This window comes from Erpetoichthys calabaricus, chromosome 17 (genome assembly GCF_900747795.2).
Source record: "Erpetoichthys calabaricus chromosome 17, fErpCal1.3, whole genome shotgun sequence".
Taxonomy (NCBI): domain Eukaryota; kingdom Metazoa; phylum Chordata; class Cladistia; order Polypteriformes; family Polypteridae; genus Erpetoichthys; species Erpetoichthys calabaricus.
In genome coordinates, this window is record NC_041410.2 from 63,599,256 (window position 1) to 63,617,261 (window position 18,006).

An 18,006-nucleotide genomic window follows, 5' to 3' on the forward strand; every position below is an offset into this window, starting at 1 on the left:
ATTTTTGGACTGTATTTTGGGATTTACTTGCTCTAGGCGATTTCTTGTATTTCCCTGTTTTTTTTTAATTTTTGAAAGTTAAGCTTTTCTTTTTATGAAGATTCTTTTCATGCCCTATTTATACAAGCTGAAGTTTACGGTTATCCTTGTCTTGTGGGGCTTTTTTGAGATATTTTGAGACTTTTAAGGTTACTTTGAGGCTAACTTCTATTTTAGGACTTAGAGGCCTGAGACAGACCACTGGAGTGGGCAGTTAGTACATCAGAGTGACACTCTTTCCAAGCAGACAAAGAAGGTCTGTTCAGGCCGCTGAAGCTTGTTAGAGGCCCCACACCCTTTTGCATTAATGAAGGCTCCAGTTCATAACACCTTGTTAATAAACAATATTAAAATTATTACCGTTTTTGCATTTTCTTGGGCCAGGATCTCTACAGATTCACTCTCCTTTTATGAGATTTGTAACTTTGGTCTTTTTTTGTGGGCAGCCTGTAGTCCTGCTAAATAATTTCAGGGTCAGGTATCTTTATGGTTTTGGTCTTGTTGAAGTAGATAGATAGATAGATAGATAGATAGATAGATAGATAGATAGATAGATAGATAGATAGATAGATAGATAGATAGATAGATAGATAGATAGATAGATAGATAGATAGATAGATAGATAGATAGATAGATAGATAGATAGATAGATAGATAGATAGATAGATAGATAGATAGATAGATAGATAGATAGATAGATCTATTAATACTGAATCAGTTCACTAAATTTTGGTGATGTAGTAGGTTTTCCTCTTGTCATCTGTGTTTCACTAATTAATGATCAAAAACTGTGACACATTATTTTTTCTGGTAGACAGATTCTTTCTTGTTGGTTAATGAGCAAGTTCTTGGTGCTTCACTAAATTACAAGGTAACTTCATCCCTACAGTTTACTTTACAGTCCATAAAGCATCAGCAAACTCTTGCACTGTCCGCCCACCACTGCACCATCTCATCCAACCCTTCAAATGGACAATTGTCTTTATTTTTGCTTAATAAAGTTTATTATTGACACCATTGTTTTTCTGTCTCCATTTCTTCTAGTTTCTATTTATTTTTTGAATATTGATTAACTTGAATTAGTTGGTTGGACATGACAGGATGAAAGCCTACAAGAGCTTACACAAACACTACAGGGCTGTGACCTCACATTGACTTCTTCACCTTGTTGTTGTTTCATTCAGAACTCTAAAATGTCAAATTGCATTAGGAATACAGGAGGGTGAGGAGGCCACACACTACATCTGAAGAGGCTGGAACCTCTCATATGGCAGAAATCCTGAGGCATTCACACCCCTGCTACATTCACACAGCTAGAAGCAAGTTGGCAGCCAATGCAAATTATGTGGGAGAAAGCAGCATAAATTGGCTTAGGACAAACAGGAGGTGAGCAGCACAGTCTCAAGGATCTTGCCTGAAGAAGGGGCATGAATTGCCTCGAAAGCTTGCATATTGTAATCTTTTTAGTTAACCAATAAAGGTTTTAATTTTGCTTGACTTCTCATTAATGCCCTAGGAAAGAGAAGGAAGCAATTGCTGGCAGGGGTGACAAATGACATAATGGTTTTGCAGTAGGTCCCACTATGGTGACGGTGTTTACTTGTATTTGTCTGTGACTGTTTTGCTTACCTTGAGCATTGAAAGGTGGTGCTGTTGAGAGAACTCCAGTAGGGAAAAAAGGCAAGACAGCTGCACAGCCTGGGCATGAAGAGGCATCCAGGCATGTGGTATCGAGCCTCATGGGAGAAAATAGAAAGGGAGCAAAGCCATTTTTGATGTAAGTAAAGGGCCCTAGAGAGATAAGAGAGATTACTTACAGGGTGAGTAATTGGAGTTGGAACTTCCAAGGTTGGGAGTGTGAATGTTGGTGACAGATTAAGAAGACTTCCTTCTGGTTATGGCACATAAAGAAGACTACATGAAGGAGAGCTTGGTAATTGCAGGGAACTGAGTGAGGCATCCATCAGGGTCTGAGGAAGGGATTCTGAGGTTGTATAAAAATGGGAAGATGGACATCAGAAGACAGCTTAATTTTTCTGAAAAGTGTCTGTCACTAGTGGGGTCACACTACCGGACTCTTGAGCAGACTAAGAAAGGATAAGAGGAGATGTACTCTTATGTTTATGGCCAACAGCAGTGTTTCTCAGCCACTGAGAGTTGCTTGTGGCCTGCTGCTGGTGGTGTAGTGGGTTGCAGCTCCAACAATCACATTTGATCCATCCTCTGCTCTGACAATTGCGATCAATTCACTAAGGGGTAAATCTCTGGCAATCACACGTGATTCACCAAGGGATAACCAATGCAATGGTTCTGATGTTTATGCCCTCACCTGCCTTGGTGAGTCGCTAAGACACATGCATGAGAAAAAGTGGGTTGCAACACCAGAAATGTTCAGAAATATTGCCCTAAAACACAGAGAAGTTTGATAAATATGATGAGCTGGACATTGCTTTAATTTGAGTTATTTTACTCAGGAAAGAAGTCCTTTGCTCCTTTGCATAGGCTGGAAAAGGGAAAAACCTGAGATTTTTTGTTTTTGACACTAAAAGTCCTTGGTGCCCTTTCAAGTAGTCTGGACAATTGAGGCAAGAAAGGACTAGAGTCATCTTGTCGTTATATGGTTTCAATGTTTTTTTGTTGTTTTTATTTAATCATTTTAACCCACATACACAAATTGTATTTTGAATGGACAGTGGTATTCTTTGATGACAGTGGTCTCTTTCAGCAGGATAACGCACCCTGCCACACTGCAAAAATTGCACAGAAATTCTCTGACAAACATGACAAAGAGTTTAAGAGGTTGATTTGGCCTCCAAATTGTCCAGATCTCAATCCGATTGACATCTGTTGGATGTAATAGAAAAACAAGTTTGATCCATGGAGGTCCCACTTGGCAACTTGCAGGACACAAAGGATTTGCTGCTGACATCTTGGTGCCAAATACCCGCAGATGTTCTGTTGAGTCCATGCCTGAATGAGTTAGAGCTGTTTTGGCAGTACAAGGGGGACCTACACAATATTAGGTAGGTGATTTTAATATTGTGGCTGATTGGTATATGCATTTAGCATGGTGTCACAGTTTTTTTTTGCCACCCTCTTATGAATCCAGACCGCTGGTTTCAAATCTTCAGTCCTTGTCACCGTGTATGACAACTGGCTATTGTGAACAGACCCTGGGTGTGCATGAATGGTCCCTACACTGGACTGGCACCTCAATAAAAGCTGATTCTTAACTTTTGCTTGATGCTTCAAGGATTACATGCCACCCTGAATTGGATCAAATAGACATGAGAATGTCCATTTTCCCTCGCCCGGACATGGGTCACTGGGGCCCCCCTCTGGAGCCAGGTCTGGAGGTGGGGCCCGATGGCGAGCCTGCACCCATGGGGCTTGGCTGGGCACAGCCCAAAGAGGCAACGTGGGTCCCCCTTCCCATGGGCTCACCACCTATGGGAGGGGCCAAGGAGGTCGGGTGCAGTGTGAGTTGGGTGGTGGCCGAAGGCAAGGACCTTGGTGGTCCGATCCTTGGCTGCAGAAGCTGGCTCTTGGGAGCCTGAGCTAGTTCGCAAGGTCGAGAGGATCCAGCTAGATATAGTTGGGCTCACCTCAACGCACAGCTTGGACTCTGGAACCAATCTCCTTGAGAAGGGCTGGACTCTGTACCACTCTGGAGTTGCCCCTGGTAAGAGGCGCCGAGTGGGTGTGGGCATACTTATTGCCCCCCAACTTGGAGCCTGTTCATTGGGGTTTACCCCAGTGGACGAGAGGGTAGCCTCCCTCTACCTTCGGGTGGGGGGACGGGTCCAAACTGTTATTTCTGCATATGCGCCGAACAGCTGTTTGGAATACCCACCCTTTTCGAAGTTCCTGGAGGAGGTGCTAGAGGGCATACCTTCTGGGGACTCCCTCGTAATGCTGGGAGACTTCAGTGCTCACGTGGGCAATGACAGTGAGACCTGGAAAGGCGTGATTGGGAGGAATGGCCCCCCCGATCTGAACCCAAGCAGTGGGTGTTTTGTTATTGGACTTCTGTGCTCGTCACAGATTGTCCATAATGAACACCATGTTCAAGCATAAGAGTGTTCATATGTGCACTTGGCACCAGAACACCTTAGGCCTCAGTTTGATGATCGACTTTGTGGTCGTGTGGCCACATGTCTTGGCCCAAACGTGTTGTGAGGGTCTGCTGGGAACCTCTGGCAGAGTCCCCTGTCAGGAGTACTTCGAAGACCTCCTCAATCCCACTAACATGCCTTCCAATGAGGAAGCAGAGCCTGGGGACTTGGAGGTGGGCTCCCCCATCTCTGGGACTGAGGTCACCGAGGTGGTCAAAAAACTCCTTGGTGGCAGGGCCCCGGGGGTGGATAAGATACGCCCGGAGTTCCTCAAAATTCTGGATGTTGTAGGGCTGTCTTGGTTGACACGCCTCTGCAACATTGCATGGACATCGGGGACAGTGCCTCTGGATTGGCAGACCGGGGTAGTGGTCCCCCTCTTTAAGAAAGGGGACCGGAGGGTGTGTTCCAACTACAGAGGGATCACACTCCTCAGCCTCCCTGGAAAAGTCTATTCGGGGGTCTTGGAGAGGAGGGTCTATCAGATAGTCGAACCTCGGATTCAGGAGGAACAGTGTGGTTTTCATCCTGGTCGCGGAACAGTGGACCAGCTCTACACCCTTAGCAGGGTCCTGGAGGGTGCATGGGAGTTTGCCCAACCAGTCTACATGTGTTTTGTGGACTTGGAAAAGGCGTTCGTCCGTGTCCCTCGGGGAATCCTGTGGGGGGTGTTCCAGGAGTATGAGGTACCGGACCTCCTGATAAGGGCTGTTCAGTCCCTGTACAACCGGTGTCAGAGCTTAGTCCGCATTGCCGGCAGTAAGTCGAATCCGTTTCCAGTGAGAGTTGGAGTCGGCCAGGGCTGCCCTTTGTCACCAATTCTGTTCATAACTTTTATGGACAGAATTTCTAGGCGCAGCCAGGGCATTGAGGGGGTCCGGTTTGGTGGACTCAGGATTGGGTCACTGCTTTTTGCAGATGATGTTGTCCTGTTTGCTTCATCAGGCCGTGATATTCAGCTCTCTCTGGATCGGTTCGCAGCTGAGTGTGAAGTGACTGGGATAGGAATCATCACCTCAAAATCCGAGACCATGGTCCTCAGCCAGAAAAGGGTAGAGTGCCCTCTCAGGGTTGGGAGCGAGATCCTGCCCCAAGTGGAGGAGTTCAAGTATCTTGGGGTCTTGTTCATGAGTGAGGGAAGAATGGAGCGTGAGATCGACAGGCGGATCGGTACGGTGTCTGAAGTGATGCGGGCTCTGCATCGGTCTGTCGTGGTGAAAAAGGAGCTGAGCCATAAGGCAAAGCTCTCAATTTACCAGTCGATCTATGTTCCTACCCTCACCTATGGTCATCAGCTATGGGTAGTGACCGAATGAACGAGATCGCGAATACAAGCGGCTGAAATGAGTTTCCTCCGCAGGGTGTCTGGGCTTTCCCTTAAAGATAGAGTGAGAAGCTCAGTCATCCGGGAGGGGCTTAGAGTAGAGCCGCTGCTCCTTCGCATCGAGAGGAGTTTGATGAGGTGGCTCGGGCATCTGATCAGGATGCCTCCTGGATCCCTCCCTGGTGAGGTGTTCCGGGCACGTCTAACCGAGAGGAGGCCCCGGGGAAGACCAAGGACACGCTGGAGGGACCATGGCCTGGGAACGCCTCGGGATTCCCCGGGAAGAGCTAGAAGAAGTGGCCGGGGAGAGGGAAGTCTGGGCATCTCTGCTCAAGCTGCTGCCCCCGCGACCCGATCTCGGATAAGTGGAAAAGGATGGTTGGATGGATGGACATGAGAATGTTAGGTTTGGTTATGTAAAATATGATGGTAGTGGCCCTGAATATAACCACTGTGGGTATAACCAAACAAACAGAGGGCCTTAGAAGACAAAGAAAAGACACGGCCGAGCTCTCCTTAGAATATTAGGAAGCCCCCAAGTCACTAGAGGACTGTGATGTTGAACTTCTCTAAGTTATTGAGGAGGACAACTGTCTGGGCTCCATGAATTGCTATGTGTGGCATCTGTATCTGGAAGTAGTTCCTGGCTGGGGCTTAAAGATCCCTTCTGGGTATATGACTGATGATTTATTGGTAAGGGCTCAAAGAACAGGACAAAGAAGAAGTGACTCAGATGAGGAGAAGGAGGTTATTTAAAGAAAGGTGAGCTGGGTAGTGCTATGGGAGTACTGGTGGGTAGATGAATTAGACAGCCTTTGGTGTGAACTGCTTGTACAGGTAGACCCTGTGGCCATTGGACTTATTTTCTTTCTAATGTAGTTTGTGTTCTCTAGGTTGTGTTCACCTTACCTTATAATACAAACCCTTCCTATTTCATACATTAGGCCTCCTTGGTAAGTGCCCCTAGAGGTCACAATTAATGCAGGACTTTTTAAGTGTTATATCGAGTCCATATATCAAAAATGGTGACCTGTACTTCCCATATTGGATATTTTACATATTGGATGTGTTTATTGACGAAGACTATGACACATCATTCTGGTCATGTCATTTATTCAGTGTTAATATCTATGTACTCTCTACCAATCTTTATAAAGTGTCCATCTAGTACAATATCTTCCTTACCTGATATACATGTTTTGTTTTAAATCCAACTTGAGAGGGGTCTGTGCCATAGTTTCCATCAATTCCACCTCAGTGACACACCTGTATTTAAAGGGCTTTTAAAGACGGTGATCAGCATGAGCTCAAGCGCGTGCAGAAGGAACTCCGAGTCCAGCTCAGGGCGGCAGTACAGGAGAAAGCTGGAGCAGAAGTTGCAGAATAACAGCATGAAGGAAGTGTGGGATGGGATGAAGATCATCACTGGCTGCAGCTCGAAGCGGGGTACCACCATCGAGAGAGACGTGAAGACAGCAAACCAAATGAACAACTTCTTTAACAGGTTTGACCACCATAACCCACTCTCACCTCGGAGTATTGCACCCTCCACACATCCTTCTGCTGATACTAGCATAGGAAAGACATCCCCACCCATAATTACAACAGCGCAAGTGAGCAGAGAGCTGAGGAGACTTCGTGCCAGCAAAGCAGCGGGTCCAGATGGAGTATCACCACAACTGCTGAAGGTCTGTGCATCGGAGTTGGGGGGTCCTCTACAGCGCATCTTCAACCTGAGCCTGGAACAAGGGAGAGTCCCGAGGCTTTGGAAAACATCTTGTATCACCCCAGTCCCAAAGGTATCATGTCCTAGTGAGCTGAATGACTTTCGGCCTGTTGCTCTGACATCACATGTGATGAAGACCATGGAGAGGCTACTGCTTCACCACCTTAGGCCACAGGTTCAACACGCCCTTGACCCTCTGCAGTTTGCATATCAGGAGAAGGTGGGAGCGGAGGATGCCATCATCTATATGCTACACCGATCCCTCTCTTACTTGGACAGAGGCAGTGGTGCTGTAAGAATTATGTTTCTAGACTTCTCTAGCGCCTTCAACACAATCCAACCTCTGCTCCTTAGGGACAAGCTGACAGAGATGGGATTAGATTCATACCTAGTGGCATGGATCGTGGACTATCTTAAAGACAGACCTCAGTATGTGCGTCTTGGAAACTGCACGTCTGACATTGTGGTCAGCAACACAGGAGCGCCACAGGGGACTGTACTTTCTCCGGTCCTTTTCAGCCTATATACATCGGACTTCCAATACAACTCGGAGTCCTGCCACGTGCAAAAGTTCGCTGATGACACTGCTATCGTGGGCTGCATCAGGAATGGGCTGGAGGAGGAGTATAGGGACCTAATCAATGACTTTGTTAAATGGTGCGACTCAAACCACCTACACCTGAACACCAGCAAAACCAAGGAGCTGGTGATGGATTTTAGGAGGCCCAGACCCCTCATAGACCCAGTGATCATTAAAGGTGACTGTGTGCAGATGGTGCAGACCTATAAATATCTGGGAGCGCAGCTGGATGATAAATTAGACTTGACTGCCAATACTGATGCGCTGTGCAAGAAAGGACAGAGCCGGTTATACTACCTTAGAAGGCTGGCGTCCTTCAACATCTGCAATAAGATGCTGCAGATGTTCTATCAGACAGTTGTGGCGAGTGCCCTCTTCTACGCAGTGGTGTGCTGGGGAGGCAGCATTAAGAGGAAAGATGCCTCACGCCTGGACAAAGTGGTGAGGAAGGCAAGCTCTATTGTTGGCATGGAGCTAGACAGTTTGACATCTGTGGCAGAGCGAAGGGCACTCAGCAGGCTCCTATCAATTATGGAGAATCCACTGCATCCACTTAATAGTATCATCTCCAGACAGAAGAGCAGCTTCAGCGACAGACTGCTGTCACTGTCCTGCTCCACTGACAGATTGAGGAGATCGTTCCTCCCCCAAACTATGCGACTCTTTAATTCCACCCGGGGGGGTAAATGTTAACATTTAACATTATACATAGTTATTGTCTGTTTTTCACCTGCATTATTATCATTCTTTAATATTATTTATTGTATCAGTATGCTGCTGCTGAAGAATGTGAATTTCCCATTGGGATTAATAAAGTATCTATCTATCTATCTATCTATCTATCTATCTATCTATCTATCTATCTATCTATCTATCTATCTATCTATCTATCTATCTATCTATCTATCTATCTATCTATCTATCTATTTTTCTCATATTCCTACTGGCATTGAAGTTCCAGTATGAATTTGGACTACTTGTCTGGAACTGCTTGCTGTCTCATCCCACTGCTAGTACCAACGAGTGTTGGGTGATACTTTGCTTTAAAAGACACAGCTTTTTCAAAGAGTTCACTGTTGTTAGTAGTATTTGAACTTGTTAATCCTGTGAATACATATTTTATTTTATGTTGTTGATCTCTGGCTCATGTCAATTGTCTCATTTGTTTTTACAAGCTGTGCTTGGATGTGCCTTGTTTTGGGAATACTCCATGGCTTTCTGTTTGACCCCTAAGCACACAAATCTGACAAAACACAAGTCTCGAAGATAAATGCTTCTCATGAGCAGATCTGTATCCGAACTTGACTGAGTGCCTGAAGCTGTTTGGTATCTTGGTACCTTCACCTCATATAAACTCCCTCAGTGCAAATAAAGGGGGGAGGGGTACACAATGTTTAAACATGTGATATGGCTGGACTGCTGTAAGCAGATTCTACAAGTGCAGTATGAGGTCTTAAGAGAGTTAATCGTCAGCACAGCCAGACAAACTGAGCTGATAATGAACTCCGGCAGATCATGTCTGATATGTTAATGCAGCAAATCTCCCTCCTTCTCTTGGGAGTCTGATACGCCATGGCCCGTCTTGCTATGAAATCTTTTAGCAAAGACAGAAATGCAGAGAGGATGTAGCAGTTGTAGTATGTTGTCATGTGTACAGTGTGTGGTTCAGGTCAATGCTAGATGGAGTACCAGGGGAACAATGGCACCCAGGCCAGATTTAATGAAGCCTACACAGATTATCGTTGTACAAAGCAGGAGCATGACCCTATTACTATCAAAATATGAAGAGGAGGAACCTCAACACAGCTAAACATGATCATTAAAGAAGCCATTCAACACTTTAAGCCCACTTTATTAGTATTATTTCATATTTGACCAACATATTTATCTAAATCAGAATGCTGTACAGTTGATCATGTGCATTTTTTTTACAGTTAAAGCAATGGAGGATTAAGAAACACCAGGGTAGCTACTGAACTGGCAGTCTTGCAGTTCAAAGTCTGATTACTTTCTCACAATATCACACATCAGAGTTATGAGGGACTGGAACCTATCATGACAGCACTGGGTGTGAGACAGAAACCAGTCCCATACTGGAAATCAGTCCATCTCAGGATTAGTGATGAGTGAAGGAATCTGCACAAAATTGAATTTGCAGTGAAATGTAGTGTTTCATTTTGCAAAGAAATGAATGAAACAGATTGAGTTTCACTTCACTTTACACAAGAGAAAAATATGTCTAGTTTCTCTCTGAAAGCATTTGATTCTATATGCTGTCAGAGAACAAAAGTGCAGAGGAGCTTGCAGAAAAACTTGAAGGACCAAAGTGGCCAACCTGTTTAGTGCTAAAGTGCTGTTCCTGAGTATTCAGTTGTACGGAACAGTAAACTAGCAAAAAGACTGCTTGGTTAGCCTACTTGGCTTCTCAGTCTTTACCGTTCAATATGCAGGATGTCTGCTTCTCAACTGTCCATTCCTTCGTGGGGAACAGTTCCCAGGGGTGCTGTGGGCAGGGTTCAATTGGCCTCGATGGGCATTTCTCAGCACTGACAGCACTGTCCCTCTCTCCCTGGGGTGGAACTGCAAGCATCAGCAGAATCCGATGGGTGATCCTCAAACACCCATGCATGATAATGCATCTACTTGTCATTTAGATTTTAAGTAAAGATCTATAATGTATAAAAAAAAATAGAGGGGGGGGGGGGGGTTGGCAGCAGTGGTATCCCATGTAGTGAGAAAACCTATAAATACATACAAAAGGGTGTTTTAGTGTGTTTTTGTATTTTAAACATGCACTGTATAACATTTAAAAGAAATATTGCACTCCTCTACAGTAATATGTTAAGAAAGACATAAATGGAATCGACTTGACTAGTGTACCACAGATTGCATGCTTTATTGAGTTGCAGAAACAAATACAATTAAACAAAAAAGACATTTTTTGTTTTTCTCCCCAAAAAGTGAAAAGTGAGTTTTGTGTTAGGCAATTGTGAAACTCCATGAAAAAAGTTTAGTTAACAGTTAACTGATATTAATAATAATAATTCTTTATATTTACATAACACTTTTCTTACTACTCAAAGTGCTTTTCGTAGACATGAACCCATGATCTCCTTACATGCGAGACAGCAGTAATACCATTTCCTTTCACTACAAACAGTGTAATGAAGTGTCAGCCCACATGTGGAGTGATGTGCTGCGCACAGCCTTCCTCTTCAGGCAACGATTTTGAACAGCACACACTGCCAGCAGTATTAGGCCAATCCAACTGCTTCTTCTCATCTCAGATTATATTTGTCTTAGTAGAGGTTACTTTTCTGAGCCTTACTTTAAATAAGGAACATTATATATCCAGTGAAAGTCTAGAAAAGTCACTACCAGCAAGGGATCACAAAACCCTGAGAAGCCATTAGCATTAGACAGCTTCAGCTTGGTTACACTCTACGGCTAGAGCTTAAGTCCCTGTGGTCACACTTTTGTGTTCTTTTAAAGGGCAGCTCACACCCTGTACACTAGCACTGTGCATTCTTTTTTTTCTTAAAGACTGGGAGTGCCTCACCTCACACCCTGAGTGGCTTGTGATTTCTTATACATGAAGACACAGCCCTCATTCTCCAGTCACTAAATGTTTTTTTTGTTTCCTGATCCCTTTCATTCTCATTCCCCATTAAGACTTCAGAAGTGCTCCTTCATATTTATTTGTTAATAAGGTTATTAAAAAACACTTCTTGTGATTCAAACTATGATATCCCTTTATTTACAGTACTTAACAAAGTTGACTTTTTAGTGCAGAGAATCGGAATTTATTGTCATTCTTTAATTAGTCTCTGAGCAGAATTTGTAGTCTTGGACCAGGGTCGGCAGGTCCACCAAAAATTTCCAGCTCAAGAATAACTGAAAACCCACTTAGTGTCGTAAGAAACATGCCCTCCACCTGATATATACAGAATGAAACAGCAAAAAGAGGGGGCATGCTCCCCCTCAGATATTTGATTTGAGCGATTTATTAGATATATAAAATTGAAGAGCAGCGATAGGGTCCCCATAGACAGATCTAAGATTGAAAGAAACAGTATATACTTTAGAAGAGTGGGGCAATGTCGAGCAGACCGCAGTTTGTGAGACTCAAGGACTGTGTTTCTGATACGGATGTAAGCAATACTGGAGCACCACAAGCAACAGTCCTGTCTGCTTTTCTCTTCACACCTCAGACTATAAATGTAATACCAGGTCATGTCACTTGCAGAAATTCTCAGATGATTCTGCACTCATTGGGTGCATTGATAAAGAGTGTGAGACAAAGCAGAGGAGTCACCTTTAGAACTTAGTTTCTCGGTGTAAAGAAAACTGTCTGCAACATAACATCAGCAAAACCAATGAACTGGTTATTGACTTTCACCACACCAAAGAGCCTCTATGTCTGGTCACTATTCAGTAAGTGGATGTGGAGGTAGTCTGCTCCTACAAATACTTGGTGCTAAACATCAATGACAGGTTGGACTAGTCTTAGAATACAGAGGAACTATAAAAGAATAGGCACATCAGGCTCTTTTTCTTTAGGAGACGGCATTCAAATGTGGGAAGTGACATTCTTCACATCTTCTACAACTCTGTGATGTCCAGGTTGATTTTCTATGCTGTGGTGTGCTGGGCGGGCAACATCACTTCAAGAGAGGCCCACAGAGTCAATAAGCTAATTAAAAGTCCATGCTCAGGTATTGAACATACTCTGGACCCCCTGTAGGATGAAGTAAAGGAAAGAACTAAAACAAAACTGAGTGCCATTATGAACAATGCTGCATAGCCTCTCTCTGACACTCTGAAATGACGTCACAGCAGGATAGGCGCATGTGACGTCATCAATCTGAGACCGGAAGTGACATCATCAGAATGAGCCGGAAGTGATGTCTTGTCTTTTCTAGATCAGAAATTGCAGGAGGTGAGTGAAGTATTCCATCATTTTTCTTTAGTAGTTCTGGCAAGAGAAGAATAGAGGCATTAATGCTTGATATTAACCCTTTATCTCGTGAGAATTCACTCACCGAAGGGCTTGTTGGCTGCCTCCTAAGTGCTCGTGTGTGACACTACCTATTTATTATTTATTTATTTAAAGAGCTTCTGTAATAAGCCACATTTCCCCCTTGGGACAAATAAAGATCTATCTATCTATCTATCTATCTATCTATCTATCTATCTATCTATCTATCTATCTATCTATCTATCTATCTATCTATCTATCTATCTATCTATCTATCTATCTATCTATCTATCTATCTATCAGTTGGAGTGATAAATTAAGAATAAAGGATCAAAGGGTCAGTCCACAATGGGTGAAAAAGCATGGAGGAGGTTGAAAAAGAGCCTGAAATGCTGTGTTATTTTTCAAAAAGAAGCCCAAACAAACATAACCTATGAAAGTCCATTTTTTCTCTCAGACTCCAATCAAAAATAACCCAATTTGGTGAGAAAACCGTTTTAGCGTTACTGCTGCTACAATATCAAATCACAGATTGAGCTCAAGAACTCTAGGGGTTGGGAAATTCTGACAGGGATTTGAACTTATGACCATTAGGTGCATCTGAATAACCACTCAAGAGTTCAGTGTTATAGAAAATTAGGTGGCTAATTAACAACGGTAACAGAGGGGTTTCTAAGGATGATTTAAATAAGGAAGATGGGCCACCTGAAAGAAGATACTGTGTGTGCATGAATGGACTAGGGTGTTGCAAAAATAACAGCTTGGGTAAATAATGCATTATTTTCATTTTTACAACATTACAACAAGTTTTTGATGACATTTTGTAAATAGAATGGTCAATACATTTTTGTGATATTTTTCGTGGAAGCTGCCTTTGGTGCTGAAGAATTATTTTATAAGCAGTATGAGGAAATGGAAAAGACCATAAATAACAAACTGGTTTGGGTGTGAGAGCCAAAAAGCTAATTGAACCGATCGTTAAAGCCCAAACACTAAACAGAAATCTTAGACAAAACGATACCGTTGTGAAAAGTCAAAACACTTTTTTTTTTAATCAATGACCAGATTTTTTAAAAATACATGATGGCATAGTGCCTCACAGACCCAGAAGACTAGATTATAATAACATAATATAATTCCTGATCTGGTCATGTTCTTTTTGGGATTTTGTGCATTCTCCCATGTCAGTGTGGGCCTTTCCAAAGCCACTCCATCTATCTGCCCACAGCCCAAAGATGTGTGTGTTTGGTTGATTTGCAATGTTGAAAAATGGCAAGAACCAGAAAAAGGAGAAGATTAGAAAATGAGAAGAGGAAAAAAGCATTGTCAAAGATGAAAAGAATTAAAAACCTATTGGCAAAACTCAAAAGCTACATTGTTAAAAGGTTCACACAAATTTCCCAAAAAATGAATAAACTATCTACAACAGGGGACCAAAAAATTCAAAGAATCAGGCAATAGCACAAGGGTAGGATGTAGTTATAGGTTATGCTGTGTGAAATAAATAGCCTCGACACACAGAAAAAGGTTTGGGGCGGCCACCTGTATACTTGAGCCCTGGCTGCAAAAGGCAAATTAAGTTGGAGAGATATGCACAGGTTTGAGTCCAACATTTGACTGACTGGAAACAGGAAGTGGTGTGGGTTTTAAGGTGTCTGCCAGGAAGTGATGTCTTCAAGGCCAGAACCAGAAACGGTGTCTTCATGCCCAGAACAGAAAGTGACGTAGCCAGGGTTGGAAGTGATGTCTTTAGGACCAGAACCAGAAGTGGTGTAGCCGGATCCAGAAGTGACGTCTTTAGGGCTGGCAGCGGAATCAGGCAGAATTTCCCATTTTTGATCTGCAGAGATAACAGATAAAGGATTAGCACACCCCACCACCCCTGGCCTGATGTGGAATTACCTTCAGTTGGTCCTTTTAGCTGCCTCCTAATCGCATGTGTGTTACAGCTGCTAGATATTGTATGCCCACGGACTTCTTAATTAGTCCACCAAGTGCCATCATGCTGATTTACTCAAATATGCATTTTACAATTGTGCAAATGACTTTGGTGATTTTTTTTCACCCAAGCCAAAGAAAAACAGGTCAGTTCATATAGAACATCAAGACACCAATGATTGCATTTTTCGACACTGACAAACTTGTTAGTGAAGAACAACATTATAATGAACTGCTGAGATCTCTGAAGAAAAGCATAAGGAGAAAAATGTGGACTGTGAATTCTTTATGTTCCTAAAATTAAAATTGAGGCTGAAGGAAAGGTGATTTTCCTACCATGGAAGAAATCTAGAAAAAAATCGCAGAAAGCTGAGTACAGGTAATGTTTCCAGAAATCGAAGAAGCATTGGGATTTGTGTGGTTTCAAGGGAAGAATTATGACAGTGAGAAAAATGGAATTTCTGTACGTTGTATAATAAAATGTTTTTAAACATTTCGGGAATTTTTGTGTCCCTCCTTGTAAACTGTGAAGATTCACCACGATTGATGTAAATGTAGACAAGAGGAATTTTTTTTCACACTGAACCTTATTCTATGCCAGTGATAAAGTCATGCATCACAATTTCCTGTCATCACGAGGCAGCGATATTACCAATAGAGATAACAACAAGAAACCATTCTATATTGCAAAATTGACAGACCTCATGGAAAACAAAATGGCAGCACAGAAAAACAAAACATTAAGAAAATTACAAGTATCCAAAAATTTTAGAATTTTTCATATAAAAAAATAAAACCATAACACTACATTGGTCTGCTGCAGGTCTGTGTGTCTTGTGGTGGACTGGTGTTGGGTCAAATGCCAGCAACAGAAGTAATGTGTTTTGACTCCTTGTGACTCTCAACTGGGCTAAGAGACCTGAAGATGGATGGATGTTCTGTCACATGTAGCAAGTATTTTTAAATGTCTGCTAGGCACTTATAATTCCTTGGAGAAGGTATTCTTAAAGATAAACATCTAAAGAGACCAGCTTGGGACACAAAGTGATGTACCAGCCACACATCTGCAGGATGAGTGAGCATTTGCTTATCCTCAGAAAGCTGAAAGCTGCGATCCACATCAGTAGTAGGAGAATAATGGACCAGAAAGGGAGAGAGTCAAATGACTCTGCTGGGGCATCTCATCCATAGAGTGGTGCTCCAGAGGGGCTCAAGTTGCAGTGTATTTAAGTTGAACTCTTTAATTGTTACTTGATGCTTTTATTTGTAGTCTTTCTCAAATGTGACCTCTCAGGTGTCTACACAGATCTTGGTTTTAAAGAATCTCCAAAGAAAAGTTGCATGTGCAGTGATTGCTGATATGCCAGATGTTGCCTTTGTCCCCATTCACAAAGAAATAGAATTTGATGTGCTCTTAAATATTAGACAGAATTCGAACTAGCGAGTGTTCCATCCACATCAATGTGGGCTGTGATGACAGTAGTAAGTGCCCCAGGATGTCATTTGTAGCACAGGTGCACACTTCATAACTGTCATACTGCCAGTTGTCACAGGTATTATGAAAGTGTGGCTAAAATGAGACAACCTCAGGAAAAAGAGTGTCATGAGGATCAAAGCCACCAAGAACAAACCCCAGTGAAACAATCCTCCATCTATCACAGATAATACAATGTGCAGTCATTTAATCAGCTGGAGCTGGAGCAGTAGCACCCATTGCCTGCTATCAAGGAGTGTCTTCTCCTTTGTTATTTGATAAAAGCAGTGTTTCCCTCCAATCGTTTACAACTGGCTCAGTGGGGGCAGTGCTTCCTCACAGCTCCAGGAGACTAGTTCCAAATTCCAGCCTTCATGTGCTCCCTGTTTTCATGTGTATTTTTCTCCAGGTATTCTGGCTTGCTAGCTTAGCTGGATGTTTCACTGAAGTAAGTTTATGTTATATTTTGTTATGGACAGGTGCTACGCAGAGGCTTGGTTTCCCCTTTTACTTGCCAGTACTGTGAAATGGACCATTAACTGGATTACATGGTTAGAAGATTGAAGGATCCTTTTTCACAACCTAAGCATCAACATGTTACAAAACTGTCAATATGGGAATCATTGACATTTTGCAGAAGACTAAGGTAGAATTCTGTTTGTTCACTGTGATGACCCTTCTGTGCTAACCTTGTGAGTGGTCATGGTGTGAGCTCACAACAAATGAAGACCCATTACTCTGCCTGCAATAAGTTTGTATCTTAATGAGGGAGGTAAATGGAAAGATGACAGTGCAAAGGATTTCAGCAATTTCGTGGCATCCAATGGGGATCCTCAGAAGTTTGGTGTAAAATAGCTTGGCAGGTAGTTGTGTAGCGGGGCCACATACGTATTGTTGTTTATAGATAGATAGATAGATAGATAGATAGATAGATAGATAGATAGATAGATAGATAGATAGATAGATAGATAGATAGATAGATAGATAGATAGATAGATAGATAGATAGATAGATAGATAGATAGATAGATAGATAGATAGATACTTTATTAATCCCAATGGGAAATTCACATTCTTCAGCAGCAGCATACTGATACAATAAATAATATTAAATTAAAGAATGATAACAATGCAGGTGAAAAACAGAAAAACAGACAATAACTATGTATAATGTTGAATGTTAACGTTTACCCCTCTGGGTGGAATTAAAGAGTCGCATAGTTTGGGGGAGAAACGATCTCCTCAATCTGTCAGTGGAGCAGGACAGTGACAGCAGTCTGTCACTGAAGCTGCTCTTCTGTCTGGAGATGATACTATTAAGTGGATGCAGTGGATTCTCCATAATTGATAGGAGCCTGCTGAGCGCCCTTCGCTCTGCCACAGATGTTAAACTGTCCAGCTCCATGCCAACAATAGAGCTTGCCTTCCTCACCAGTTTGTCCAGACGTGAGGCATCTTTCCTCTTAATGCTGCCTCCCCAGCACACCACTGCGCAGAAGAGGGCACTCGCCACAACTGTCTGATAGAACATCTGCAGCATCTTATTGCAGATGTTGAAGGACGCCAGCCTTCTAAGGTAGTATAACCGGCTCTCTTCTTTCTTGCACAGCGCATCAGTATTGGCAGTCCAGTCTAATTTATCATCCAGCTGCACTCCCAGATATTTATAGGTCTGCACCATCTGCACACAGTCACCTTTGATGATCACTGGGTCTATGAGGGGTCTGGGCCTCCTAAAATCCACCACCAGCTCTTTGGTTTTGCTGGTGTTCAGGTGTAGGTGGTTTGAGTCGCACCATTTAACAAAGTCATTGATTAGGTCCCTATACTCCT